Source organism: Lycorma delicatula, chromosome 11 (genome assembly GCF_047948215.1).
Source record: "Lycorma delicatula isolate Av1 chromosome 11, ASM4794821v1, whole genome shotgun sequence".
In the NCBI taxonomy this organism is placed as follows: Eukaryota; Metazoa; Arthropoda; class Insecta; order Hemiptera; family Fulgoridae; genus Lycorma; species Lycorma delicatula.
In genome coordinates, this window is record NC_134465.1 from 48,494,783 (window position 1) to 48,509,828 (window position 15,046).

Genomic DNA, 15,046 nt, shown 5'->3' on the forward strand with positions numbered 1-15,046 from the left:
AAAAAATAAATAAATTCATAACTGAATAAAACAATACACAAATATTTAGCTAACTTATTTTTAAATGCTAAAAGTAAAATAAATAAAATTTAAAAACATTTTTAAAACCATTCTTAAATTAAATGCATTAAAAGGTAAAAAATAATTTTAGGACTGTATCTCAGAATCGATATGACAATAAGCTTTGATGGTGATATGTAAGATTATGTGAAAGTCATAGCTTCAAATTAAAAATTTGATATTTTTGCCACTTTTTTCATACATGTGATGAATGGCCTAAAGAGTGGGATGCAAACATGAACACCCTACAATTATTGTCATAAAATTAATTATCTTTTACCTTGTAGCGCATTAAGAGTGGTTTTTAAAACATTTTTTATATATTTTTTTATTTTCACTTTTTAGTCTTCATAAGTTTATACTTTACAACTGCACTAGTGCACAGGTTTGAGCGGATTTAGTGAAAGATCGGGTTGGTACGTTTTACAGTGCATGAATGCAATCGTAACATAGGGCTAAACAATTTAATTTCCGGATAAGCAAGATCCGGTTCATCAAGAGTGTACCCGATGCATTAAGCAATTAGCACTCAACCTGATGATAGATACGCAGTTTAAATCATGAAAATCGGACGAGCGGTTGCCAAGATATTGCTGTGGCACCCCCTCTCCAATTTTCAAACAGTGCCCCGGGGCACTTGAAAATATTATCATCTGACAGGTACCACTGGGAGTGTATTGTACAGGGAGGCAGAAAAAATTTTTCAGAGTGCTAGGACCGACCATTTTCAAGATATTTGTGATTTTTTTATGAAAATTCTAATACGATTAAAAAGTATCAAAAAATACAAAAACTATCAACATTTTCATCAATTGTTTCAATAAATTGTTGTATCAAGTTTATTATTATCAATTAAAATTTTCTGTACTATACCAACAGTGAGTTATTTAACTTTTAAATTGCTAGTCAGCAGATGTTGAATTTTGTTTGATAACATTAGTTTTATTACTACTGGTGTTTGTATCTTTTTTACTGATGTCATTTTGTTTTTTTATTTTCAATTATTGTTGCACCTGATTCCTTGGTTTAATATTATCATTTGAAGAATTATTTTCTAATTATTTTTATGTTTTATTAACAGATATTTTTTTATCACTGTTGAAATACTGTCAAGCAGTTAGAAACAAATTCAATTTCATTACCAGCGTGGATAATTATTACCTATTCTCCTGTTGAAATTGGCACTACCAAACATTCAGGCACATTTGAAGGCTGCCAACATTTCTGTTGGCAATGAGAACTTAAAATATAAGTCCCATTGACGTAGACGAGGTCTTCCTCCAACTTGATCTACATCTTCTTCAACTTAATTCAGTACAAACCGTTTGTACTGAATATCATGTTTTTCAATAAGATCTGTCCTGTTATTTCTGATTCTATTCAGATTGAAATCCATGCTTAACAAAAATGTCCACAAGCTACTTTTGCTTATTAAATACACCATTACTTTTTAGTTTTATGGTAGGTTTTCTTAGAGAAGGCAAACAACTCTCATTTAAGTAAAACTTTAACACTTTACGTTGTATGGTACTCCAATTAAAACTGTCCAGGTTTGTCACTCCCTTTTTCCATTTTATATCTTTGTGAGGAGAAATTAATTTTTTCCCAAAGCGATTTCCGAAATAATTCATTAAACTGTTCTTTTTGAAACTCCTGCAGCAGACGCAACATGATCTACAACTTTTTTCGGTCACTAGCAAACATTCCAACTACACCTTCTCCTGCCATGTAATTAAAAACATTGTGTATAATTTCTTTCCCTTGATGGTGAATGTCTTTTCCACATTAATTAGACATAATATGCGAAATAATAAAATCAATTCACTACCGTAAGAATAGAGCCGACAAAAATTTAGTAATTTAATCATAAGTAACAAACATTTAAGTTTACTTCAAAGAGTCGACCACACATTTATTAATAAAAAAAATAAATTTCAAATTCCAAGATTATCAATTTTGTAAACAATCTGTAGACAAATCATTTATGAATAAAAATAATATGTTGCCCAATAACATTTAAATAAAATCATTCTAAAGTCAAATTTTTTCGTAACTTAAAAAACACAGGTTACAATGGTGCTACATTTTATAAAATGGGAAAAATTATTGCTTGGAAAATGCTTTTAAATGCTCTTATATGTTTGGTTTTCACTTAAATAATACACTCAATTTGATGAATAGGAACAAACGTTTTTTTAAAAATCTGTATCAAAAATTTATTATAGTTATGTAAAATTCATAATCTTACAAAAAATCTAATTTTCTGTCAGAGAATATATTAAAAAGGTTCCAGTTTTATATTTTAACAGTTAAGGAATTGGGTGGGACTAAAAGTTAATTATAGAAAAAAAATTACCTTTATGTGCCCTAGTTGGCTTTATTACAAATAATCTAATGTAGAGATAAAGTAAAACTTCAATTTTATGGCATCATAATAGCTTTGGGTCTGTTTTATGTTTTAAAGCAGTGGTTTCCAAACTTTTCTGCGTCATGGCCCCCTTTCCATGGCGCCCTTTTTCAATTAAAATTTTTCCAGGGCATCCTACCTTAAATGAAAGTATGATTACGCATGAAAGTAAGAAATAAAAATAAATAAAACTCATGAATCTTCATTATTCGTTTACTTTATTAACATTAAATTAATAATTATAAATGTCTTGGTTCAGTTAATTATAAAGCTTTTACAATATTTTGTGGCACCCCTGTGAAGAGGCTGTGGCTGCCCTGGGGTGTCAGCGCACAGTTTGGGAATCACTGTTTTAAAGGTTTGAGAGAAATTTGAAGTACCCACTACTATAAAACTACAGATCTTGTGTATTCATCATCCAGGCTCCATTCAAAACGTTAGATACTGTAAAAGCTCTATAATTTATCTCTTTCCATAATGAGTCATCCATCTTAGGCATGCCCGCACACGCCCATGTGTGTGTTGTGTTGTGCGAGCGTACTATTATAAAAGTTCATAACAATAAAAAGAGAAGTCTGTTTATTTGGCTGTAATTTTAAATAATTTTTAAGACTAATTTTTTTTTTCACTGGTAAATATTATATTGCAAAGTAGTAGGGGTTGGCAAATATTGTTTACTTATTTAATACTAAAATATTGGTTATTCAAATTACTTCATCAAGTTACTTACTTTAAAATAATATTCCTATTAATAAAATTGCATAGTTTCTTTTTTTAAAAATAATTTTCATAAAAATCAGATATTTCATATCAGAATTAAAAGAAATGTTTAAGAATATATATTGTGTATATAAGAACACCAAGTGATGTTATTGGAGAGTATACTGAACTAGTCGGGAGACCTTTGATACTTCCTTATTGTGGTTTAGAATTTCACCTGTGTAGGTCTGTATTAATTTCAAACTTATTATTTTGTATTTTTTTTGTTATTTTATTATTTTTTAACTTATAAATTTTATTATTACATTACCCGAGATATTCTCAGTGAAGTGGAATAATTTGTTGTTAATATTTAATCGTTATAAACAAACAGTAACTATATTACTTTTAAATGCTGCTGTATATATTTTAACAATTAAGTTTGAAGATAATCCTAAGTTTTTGCCGTGGGTACATTTGTATATGTTTTACGGGTACTTTCCATTAAGAAACATTATAAATGATAATAAACCTATGGGATTTTACATTGCCACTTAACTAGTGACTGCTTACCAAGATTCATTGAACTAACATCACTTATTACATGATTTATTACCTAGTTTACAATCTACAGCTTTATGTGTGAAGTTGTTGCTGGTGAGTTTTGGTTTGTGTTCAGTATGTGTAAAACTTTTTTTAAATTAGAGAAGAGAGTACAAAGAACTATACAAGTTGATTGAGCTTAGAGACTAGTTACAATGATAAAATAATGAATATTATTTTTGAATGATGAGGAAATCTTCACTGAGAACCAAACACGTATTCTAGAATAGTGAATTGAACAGGTAATAACAGTATGTTTTGTTTAGAAAAGTATCCCGTGAGGTTATAGTATTAGAAATGAAGTATTTGAAGAGAAAGTAAAAGAGACATGATGTTTAAAAAAATGATATGGATCTTTTTTTTAGTTGTAATTATATTTATACATACTGAATATTACATAAAATTAAATAATTGAAGGCCTCATCATTACCTGTTTATGTACTGATGGCTATGTTATTTAGCTAATCATGCAGGTGAATTTTAAAAGTTGCATTCATTTATTATGTTGTAAGCTATCACGCTTAATAAAAAATATTTTAAAAAATCAGAATAAATGTTTGTTGAAAAAAAAATTAATAATAAATATGACCATCTAACATAAAAACCGACCGTTTTGATCTGCAAAACACATCAATGTAAGTTTAAAAAAAGCGAGAAAATATTTAAAAGTATTTCATGCAACAATAAAGGCCATTTTACCTTTTTAAAATACATAGCTAATTTATTAATCATCAAATGCAGACACAGATAAAAGATTTTGTTATTAACAGAAATCTAATTTTTTTTTAAAACAAAAAACAGAATTTAAATAAAATATTGACACCCGAAATAATTAATAAGTAGCAATTATTAGAGCACATTTAAAAAGAAATTAAATACAAAAAATTTAGTCTACAAAAGAATCAGAAACCTCTCTTTTATCGTATCTGTACTTACTTGAAAGCAAATTATTTTTATTATGTATAAGTAATCTATATAAATTTTATTTTATTTTATTTAAAATATATTTGATTAAGCTGTAAATAATATTTTTTTAAAGCCTTACAATTCCGATAATTACTGCTTAACCTAACATTGTAATTAATATAACATACATGCAAATCACATTATTCAATTTCGTACTACTTTTCTTAATATAAAATATTATTATTAAAAGAACTTACCCGGTTTACATGTTGAATTCTTTTCTGAATGGTCGTTTAGATTCATTTAAAATATTGCTAAATATACTGAGTAAGTAAACAAAATTTGATACGGCTTTAATAACGACGCTACAGATCGTAAAGAAATAAATATTATTTGGTGTATTTGACAACTTTAATCGTTAATAACAGTAATATTAATTTAACAAATTATCAGAAAGAAAAGATTAGATAATATATATATATATATAAGTTTGGTTTATTTTATCTACATTGCTTTATATAATGGAACAGGTAATAATAATATTATAAATAATTTTATAAATATAATGTCTCATCAACGTATCACATTTTGACACACGCAGTTCTTTTTTTGTTGACGAATTATGGCGCGAAGCAGATGGAAAGACGAGAGTCTGAACATTCCAGAAATTTTGCTATCTTGTCCCACTCAACTCCCTCACACAATCATCACTACGTACAAAGTTATCACAGGAAGTAAATTTTGTTCAGAGCCATCTTTTTATTTTACTAATGTTAGTTTTTTATTTATTATTACTTCCTTATATTAATAATATAGATTACTGCATTCATTAGTTTTAATTTTCGAGTTAATAGTTTTTAATTCCTTGTACGAAGTAAAGAAAGTAGATTATGATCGCGAAAAATTTCGGTTTTCAGATTTCAATGGAAACATCCGTTTTGACCATCCCTGAATCCATTTTTACTAGTTTTGGCGTGACGTGTGTACGTATTTATCTCGCATAACTCAAAAACGACTAGCCTTAGATTGTTGAAATTTTGGATTTAGGACTGTTGTAACATCTAGTTGTACACCTCCCCTTTTGATTGCAATCGACTGAACAAAAAGTGCCCAAAATCCACAAAATTTGGAGTAATAAGCCCTCACTGAAATATTTTAAAGTACGAAATATCATAAGTATATATATATATATATATATATATTTCACTTATTTTATATTATGGACACGATAACTGCCGTAATTTTGCGCCAATCGCTTTCAAATTGATACATAAAATATAACTACCCAAAATCTCGATCGAGTTCGTTAATGGGAAAAATCGGACTATGGGAGTGGAAATGGGGTGGCTTTTTTTAGAAAACAAAACATCGCTATAACTTTCTTATTAAGTAAAATAAATAAAGTAGCTACCTCTCTAATAGCACGGAGGTCATGTTACATCTAAAACAGATTAATACTGTTTTTTTCTTTAATTCCTGATTTGATATTTAAAAAATATAATAACACTTAATAGCAAAATTGTATTGCACTATATATTGAACTTGATTACGTATTTAAAATATATACAATATAAAGACACAAAACAAGTGGTTTTGTGTCTTTCGATGACTATCGGTGTCGGTTGATTCCGTATGGGCGGGGGGAAGATGGAGAAGCGCATCATGAGTGTAAACTTAAACGATGTTAAAGAACAATTCAGATTCGGAGTAACAGTACAAGGTGAAAAGATAAAGATGATACGATACAGGGAAAAATCGGAAAAGTAAAAAATCAAAAAAGGGAAGAAGGAGAAAACGGGAAAGGAAGAGGGAGGGAGATAAAAGGAAAAGGGAACGTGATAAAATTAAAATTGGGAAGCGGGAAGGGAAAAGTTAAGAGAGAAAGGGTAAAAAGGAAAGGTTAAATTTTGTATTTTTCCGTAATGATCATTTTGTTAATGCTTCTAACTTACAATTGTGTTCATATATATATATATATACTATAGTATACATATAGTACTATAGTATATATATAGTATACAGTATATATACTGAAATCTAGCATAGTGAAGCATAGTCTGCTAGTTAAAATTAATAAATTATTTAAAACAGATAAGAATATTTGTTTTAATAATGCGTGATGAAGAAATAAAAAAAAGTTGTTTGCTGCTGTGTCTAGCCGGCTTTCGTTGTTTTGTAAACATTGCTCACTCCACCGACTACGAACGTTCAAGTCGAACGTTCGACTACGAACGTCTAGACTCTGTTAACACAGAGTCTAGTGCTTTTATAAATCTCTTACGCAATAGCAGGATCTTATAAAACAATTAAATAAATTCAAAAATTTTTGGATTAAATTGTTTTATTCATTTAGAGCCAAGTATTGATTAAAAACGACGAAATGTATTTTTAAATATCTAAATAAAATAAAATTAGGCTTTACATGTATAATAAAGTGAATTAATAAATAGATCTACGGGTGTATGTACGCGCTTACACACATACTATATATTTTTTTTTAATTCCTGATTTGATATTTAAAAAATATAGTAACACTTGATAACAAAATTGTATGTGCGCGCGCGTGCGGGTCCGTATTTACATCTACTATGTCTTGAGCTTGATTACGTATATAAAATAAATATTATATGTAATTAAATAATAAGTAAAAATCTCGTTATAATCCCTTTGTATATGGTTGGCTGTTGTAGTAATATGTCCACTTATAGTTTAAGGGAAAATTAATTCTCTTTAATATTTTATCTAATTATAAGTTCGGCAAGATTGATAGTAAATTTTAAAAACAATTAAATATTAGAGGACGTGTAACCGATGGTCTAATGTAAAAAAAATTGACTGTGAAAGAAACAGTTTGCGAACCGAATTTTAGATGTAATAATTTTTCATTATAATCTTGTTGTTGTTTAAAACAAATGGTTGTGTCTTTCGATGTCGGTTGATTCCGTATGGGTTGGGGGGAAGATGGAGAAGAGCATCATGAGTGTAAACTAACGAAATTCACCGAGATGTTTTGTCTTGTAGTTAGTTATTGGCGGGAATTATTGGTAGATAGGCGACTGAATACGTAGTGCAATTACTGCCTTCACATAACAGTGTTTAGTCTAACCTAATCCACATGTAACGTTATCCAAATTTCATCTTTTTATTGAGATATTCCTTATTACTGATTTAAGGTGAGTTTTATTTATTTTGTTAATATTATTACAATTTTTTAAACAATAATTTGCAGTTGTTTTATTCTGTGTATGTATTACTCAAATTATTTATTAGATTAAAAATGTTAGATTCCAGTTAACGCCGATTGATTTTTACACAATAAATTAATAAATTTAATAATTATAAATAAATAAAGAGAAACAAGTTATATTGTTGTATTTTAGGTTATTTGGCCATTAACGGTGTATATATTTAACTAAACTGATATAAGCAAAGGGTATTTCGTGAGTGATATATTAGTTATATTAAGTTTTAAGTCTGGTAATGAAAATGAATCGTGTTAGAGAGAAAATAATTCGCATCTGTATCGTTATAAAGAATATACTGATTTACTGGTCCTGGGTTCGACACCCAAAATAGCTTACCGTTTCTTCACCGATCTCAGTTAATGTTAAATATTCATAAATGAATGTATAGGGAATAACATAAAAATTTGAAAAAAATAATTTTAGATATAATACGAATTATAACCTTCCCCCAAAAAATATCTGAAAAGATTAAATAGGATGAAGAAATACTACTAGTCACCCTACCACTGTATTCAATATTGGTGTAAAACCCACCATAAATCCTTTAAAATTGTCAACAATATCAACAGTACACTTTTAATATAACTTCTGTCAATTAATTACAAACAATTTTAAAGCCCTGGAATTCCCAAAAACACGATTCAATAAAACTAAACAATGATTCTAATACAGCAATAAGACAAATTCTTATGATATACTGCACATGACTCATTTCCTGTAACAGCAATAAGACCATCAATGTGCTGCCTGTACAAGGGGCACAGTATACGGTATCTGAATGTTATTATGTATTGTGATTTATTCAGAGCTGCTTTTATTGTGTTTATCAGTATCGTTACGTTAGTAAATTTATTCAATTTTGTAGTGTTTGTTTTCGTTCATATTTGTCTAACATGTCATCTAAACAAAAAACATATTCTTTAAAGGAAAAATTAGAAATTATTGAAAAGGTTAAGGCAGGTCGTTCAAAAGCCAGTTTATCCCAGGAATTCGGTGTGCCTGAAGGTAATATACGTGGTTGGGTGAAAAAAGAAGATAAATTGCATTCTTTTATTGAATCAGTAGATGAAACAGTTGGACTTGATCACAAAAAGATTAGACTCTGTGATGTTAATGTTGTAGATAACTGTATGTACCATTGGTTTTTGCAAAAACAGAGTGAAGGAGTGCCAAGAGTGAATCAGGGCCAATACTTCAAGCTCAGGCATTAAATTTTCATGAACAAATTAACAATGGAGAAGAATTCGGTGCTTCTAGCAGTTGATTATCGCGATGGAATCAACTATGGCATAGGCCAAGTAAACATCGAAAGAGAATCTCGTTCAGTAGATGCGACAGCAGCCGAACATTTTTCACAAACAATATTACAATCAGTTATAGAAGAGAATAACTTCAGTAATGAACAGTTGTATAATTGTGATAAAACTGCTTTATATTATAAACTATTGCCAACAAAAACATTAGATGCAAAGCAGGCACCAAATAAGTCTGATATGAAATGAACAAAGAAAGGGTAAATTTTTTTTGTGTGCCAATAAGTCAGGAAAACATAAATTGAAGCCGTTGCTCATTGGCAGATATACCAGCCCATGTTGCTTCAAACATATTAATATGTTTGAAGGTAATATACGTGGTTGGGTGAAAAAAGAAGATAAATTGCATTACCAGTTATTTTTAAAAAAAGTAAAAAGCTTAGATGACGTGTAATATTTTTTTAACATGGTTTAATAACGAATTTGTGCCTTGTGTTAAAAATTATTAACAAGTTCGAAAATTGGAAGAAAAAGCTTTATTACTTCTTGACAACTGCCCTGTTCATCCACCTACTGACTTGCTGAAATCTAAAGATGGGAAAATAATCGCAATATTTTTACACAAGAACATCACACCTTTGATCCAACCATTAGATCGACGAGTTATTCGAGCATTTAAAGCTTATTACCGACGAGACCTACTGAACGCTATCGTTAACTCAGAATTACAAGTAACAGAATTTCTTAAAACTGTGTCATTAAAAAGTGTTGTATACAGTGCTGGAACAGAATGGAATAACGTAAATTCTATTACAATTAAAAATTGTTGGTCAATGTTGTCACAGAGTAATACAGAAGACATTGAAACAGAAAATGTTCATATTTTCTGACAAACACGCACTGGAATTGTCAAATTCAACCGAGCAAGAATTGCCTGTAAGTGATCTCAATGTGTGGGTTCAAGAAGACAAACAAACACCCGTTGCCCATTACATGACAGATGAAGAAATTGTAAACTCCATTCTACAACCTAATGATAATTTGTTGTAGGAAGAAGGGGAAGGTGTTGCAATAAAAGACGTTCCGGAAAATATAAATAGTGTAATAACATGGATGGAGCAACAAAGTGATAGTGATGATTGTCATTTATTACATTTACAAAGCGTAAAGTTATATATTATAAAGAAGAAACATACATCAGCAAAAGAAAAAAACAATAACTTCTTATTTTAAAAACTAGTAAAACTAACGTATCTTCTGCATTTAACTTGTTTCAATGTAAGTACATATTATACTGTATTGGCTTTTTCTATTAAATCATTATTGTTTAATTTATGCCTATTTTTTTAATCGATCCCCTTTGTGATTTAAAATTTACTTCTTGAAATAACGTGGTTAGCCTATACAGGTGTCATGTAAATCCTGATAACCATGTTATAGCGAGGTACACTGTAATATGATACAGTAGGTTGAAATATGAAACAACTATGAGCTTGTTGACAAGTGAAACTTTATGGTGAATACGCTATGCTACTCAAAAAAAGACTGTATAGTGTGTACAGAAAAGCTGTTTGGCACTCAGTGCCAAACTGGTTAAAAAGTAATGGTAATTTTGTTAAACTTACGTATCAGCATTAGTAGGTGACTGTGATCTAGATGAAGCATTAGAACTTTCTTATGATTACCAGAAGTAACAAGACCTCCTTGCTTACCAACAATATGTTCTAAAAGCTGTCTTTGTGTTTCATTTTCGTTCTCCAGCTAAAAAACAACCAACCATATATAACTATGGTTAGTCAAGTAGCACTTTTCATTAGATGTCTTACTAAATTAATATCAGAAAAAAAATTTTCAATTGGATATTACTTAGTACTTATTCATCTAAATGCAAAATACTACCAAGTCAAATTGAAAAATGTCATACAGCAGAAATTTCATAAGCTTTGGCTTAAATTTAAAAAAAAAATATTGTTCTAAGGACCACCACAACCTATTTGTTACATTTTTTGTGTTGTAACTACTGAAATTTATTTTAAATCTACCAACCTGAAGTGGTTCCTACACTATTAAGTAATAATAAAGGAACCACAACTAATTGCTAACAGTTTCATATTTCTTTATTCCTACCATGTATAATGAAGCCTTTCTTCTGTAGCCTAAAACACTGAACGTTTTGCTTAGACAATGATAATAAAACAATACTAAGTACTTTATATTAAAAGTTATCTATGACATACTTCTGTCACCAATTTAATACCACCAAGCTTAGCCTAGAGCTGAGTTTTAGGTCAAAGAGTTGACCATATTTTTTCAAATTTATATATTTAAGGAAAGGTTATATGATTAATTATTTCAATGAAAAGTTCATTAATGATGACAGCCCCTGTATTTCCTTGATTTTGGGCATAAAAAAATTTTAAAATGAAAAAAAAATATTTTTCCTCGCTAATCGAGTTTGAATATCTTAGGAATTCACTCAATGTAACCATTTATACTTATTTATTTTATAAATATAATTTAATCAAACTTAACCTACGCTCGCTTCGCTCGCTAACGTAGCCTAATTAACACAGTAATGTTTTGAGTATTTAAATAATAAATTCAGTAATTCTGACAATTATTTATTATTTAAATAATGAAAACATTATTGTTAATTTCTCGATGTCAGCGAGCGTACTCAAAAAATATTTTTTTTCCTTAATTCTCGCCTAAAAATTGTTATTTTTAACAAAAAAATGTGTGCTTCACACCGCACGGCCGAAGTGAAAACTTGTATAGGATCGCAATCGTTTCGAATTAATATATATATTACAAGTAGCGTATAACGATTACATTCAATAGCCGTTTTAACCTTTCACCCCTAGAACCAATTTGAACGTGTTTTTTTCACGATTATCCCGTTTGTAGTAAAAGTTTCCCGGACAAAGACTGGATTTGCTGCAAAATAATTTTTAATTTTTTATAGTTGTGATAGCTAGCTATTGACAGCTAATGTTATTTTATTTATATTATAGATAAGAAACGAGATCGCTCGGACATATCTTTTGTTAAATAAAAAAAAAAAGGGCGTACCTCGAAAACGGCGCGTCGTAGAACATTTTTAACGCCATTTTAAAATTCTTAACCCGAAAGGAACTTTGCCATCGCCCGGATCGATCGGTCCTAACTCACGCGTCTAGCGGCTACCGTTCTCGAAATACTAGCGCGAGCGAAATTCGCCCCCGCAGAATTGCAGGACCAAAATATTTCATATAAAGTAATTTTTTAACGGTAAACAGCAATCTTTACCGACAATATTTTCAAGGTTAGTGATATTTTTAACGCGTATAAATAAGGAATTTAAAATCTTCACTTACACTGACTTAAAGAATTATTTTTTTTATTATTATGAGCGATAGAGGGAGAATTATTTTGAATCGCCGGCATTTTTTTCTCCCACCTGGCAACCTTTATACTACATATTACACATCAAATGAAAAATGACCTCGGAAGCCGAGTCGAATCGGAACGCCATATTTTTTCACGTATCGATAGGCCTAACGGTTGCCGAGTTATTGGCGGTGAAAAATCGGCAAAAAAGCTCCCTTAGCCTAGAAAAACGCCCCTACCGCGTCGAAGCGATTTTTCCAAAATCGTTGTCGTCAGTTAAAAAGTCGAAAAAAACCCAAAAAATACTAGATTTTCTGCTGAATTTTTTGACGGCAAGCACGTTTTTGTCGCGCGACGAGGGTCCGGGCAGTTAAGTTTTGAAAAACGGCCTTAAGGGCTGATTTATAAAAAAATCGAACGAACCGAGCGTCAGAGTAAGAAAAGGAAGCTACCCAGTAGGTAAAGTCGGCTCGGAAATCCGATTTTTCAACTATAAATGGATTATCTCTAACCGTTATCGGTATAGAATAGTGCCGTTAATTGAACCGAAACCGATAGTAGGATAGAGTTGAAAATACGGTAGACTGTTGAAAGCGATCGGTCGGCCGGTTTAACGGAAATTCAAGTACGAAATCGATATATGCATTATGACGGAGAAACCGTTCACGACTAAAAACGAGATTCGCCCAAGATAGGGTCAGCAATGATGAACTAAAAAAGAATTCTCAGCCGGCAAGACAGACAGGCTCGCTCTGTCGCGAGAGCAAGTGTGTGTGTGTGTGTGTACATTAAATAGTCAATTGTCAATGTCTCTCTCTCTATCTGTGTCTGTGCGTGCGCGTGTATGTGTTAATGTATATATATGTATATACATATAATGTATATATATATATAGTGTACATATGTACTCTGTTGTCATATTCACTCACTCAATCTCTCTCTCTCTCTGTGTGTTTGTGTGCGCGCGTATTTCTATTGTAAATATGCTTACTGTAAACTTAGTAATCGGGAGAGTGTGCGTTGGTGTGAGGTTGATGGATGTTGCCGGGCTAGACGCACATTCTTACTCTGTTATTATTGGCGCGGAGGGGATAACGTGATGCGCACTGCTGCTCTGCGCACCTCGCAGCCCCTAACAACCGCCTCACCTTGTAATCTCCAGCTGTTCCATTGTAACGGCTTTTCTATAATTACCACCCTTTTCTGTTAATGTAATAAGATTAAATAATTTTTTTTTTTTTGTCTTCAGTCATTTGACTGGTTTTGATGCAGCTCTTCAAGATTCCCTATCTAGTGCTAGTCGTTTCATTTCAGTATACCTTCTACATCCTACATCCCCAACAATTTGTTTTACATACTCCAAACGTGGCCTGCCTACACAATTTTTCCCTTCTACCTGTCCTTCCAATATTAAAGCGACTAATCCAGGATGCCTTAGTATGTGGCCTATAAGATTAAATAATATTTAAATTAAATTATCATAATTCCCTATACGTAATCTACAGTATCTTATTATAATAAATAAATAAAAATATACATATAATCCTCATTCATCCTCTGAAGTATTATCTGAACGGTAATTACCGGAGGCTAAAACACGAAAAAGAAAGTATACATAATAACATATGTTTTGCATCAAAAATTACCGTTTATTATATATATATATACTAGGACATCATTAGTCGTAATAAAATATATATGTAAAAATAATAAATAGCATTATTTTATGTGAAATTGCAAAACCGGAGTACCAAAAATAATGTGCAAAAATTCCAACTGCAGAGTAAATCGTTAGTCGCGTAAACTGTATACATTAAGTAATTGCCGGATAACCACGTATTGTTAAGCACTTCCTTTATTTACTTTGAATTAATCATTACACTGTGTTACAATAGTTTTATGCTTTTAATTAAGTTTACATTTTTAAATATATAAATCACATTTCACAATGCACATTTTTAAATATACACACACTCACATTTTTAAATATGTTGCCTAACTAGAACACATATAGAATTTAGTAATATTATCTTTTAAGCATTTTAAAGGAAAGGTGAAAATTCATATATTAATAGTTCTAACAAAAATTAGATGAGCTGAAAGATGAACAGAAAGTACACTTATTTTAAATTATATTAAAATAATATAAAAAACATCTTACCTCAACCAATAATGAATGTCACCTATCGAAAACAATGTATAAGAAATAATAATAATAGTTGATAATAAATCAAGAGTGACCGCAGACGCAAGGATCAAAATTGAACTGCATGCCGCACGCCATCTTTTTCTAACAAACCCGGGCTGACCTTTACATTTCATAATCTCATTCTGTCCACGTAATTTTTCTCCCCACCTCTACACTACCGTAGTGGTGGGGAGCGTCTAGACAAACAACAATATCTTCAACTGCCAGAGAAAATAAATTATGAAAAAGTATTTCACGCGCACATCCGCGTGTACGGGACGGCAGCAGCAGTTTAACCTTGGACACAGCTGTTGTT

The 15,046-nt window shown here is 30.5% G+C and overlaps 1 protein-coding gene across 6 annotated transcripts in view; it reads right to left on the reverse strand.

Moving 5' to 3' along the window:
* LOC142332286 (WASH complex subunit 5-like) overlaps positions 1-14,845 on the reverse strand; it is a 49,344-nt gene extending 34,499 nt beyond the window's left edge. For 4 of the 6 annotated variants that reach the window (XR_012758246.1, XM_075378626.1, XM_075378622.1 and 1 more), the window contains exons 1-2: positions 14,704-14,845; positions 10,799-10,934 (exon numbers count right to left, since the gene is read on the reverse strand). The gene's annotated coding sequence lies outside the window, so the exon portion shown is untranslated. Of the gene's footprint in view, positions 1-4,932; positions 5,351-10,798; positions 10,935-14,703 lie in introns of those variants that run through there. The other 2 variants (XM_075378623.1, XM_075378624.1) reach the window with 2 other exon arrangements.
* Between the last annotated feature and the right edge of the window lie 201 nt (positions 14,846-15,046).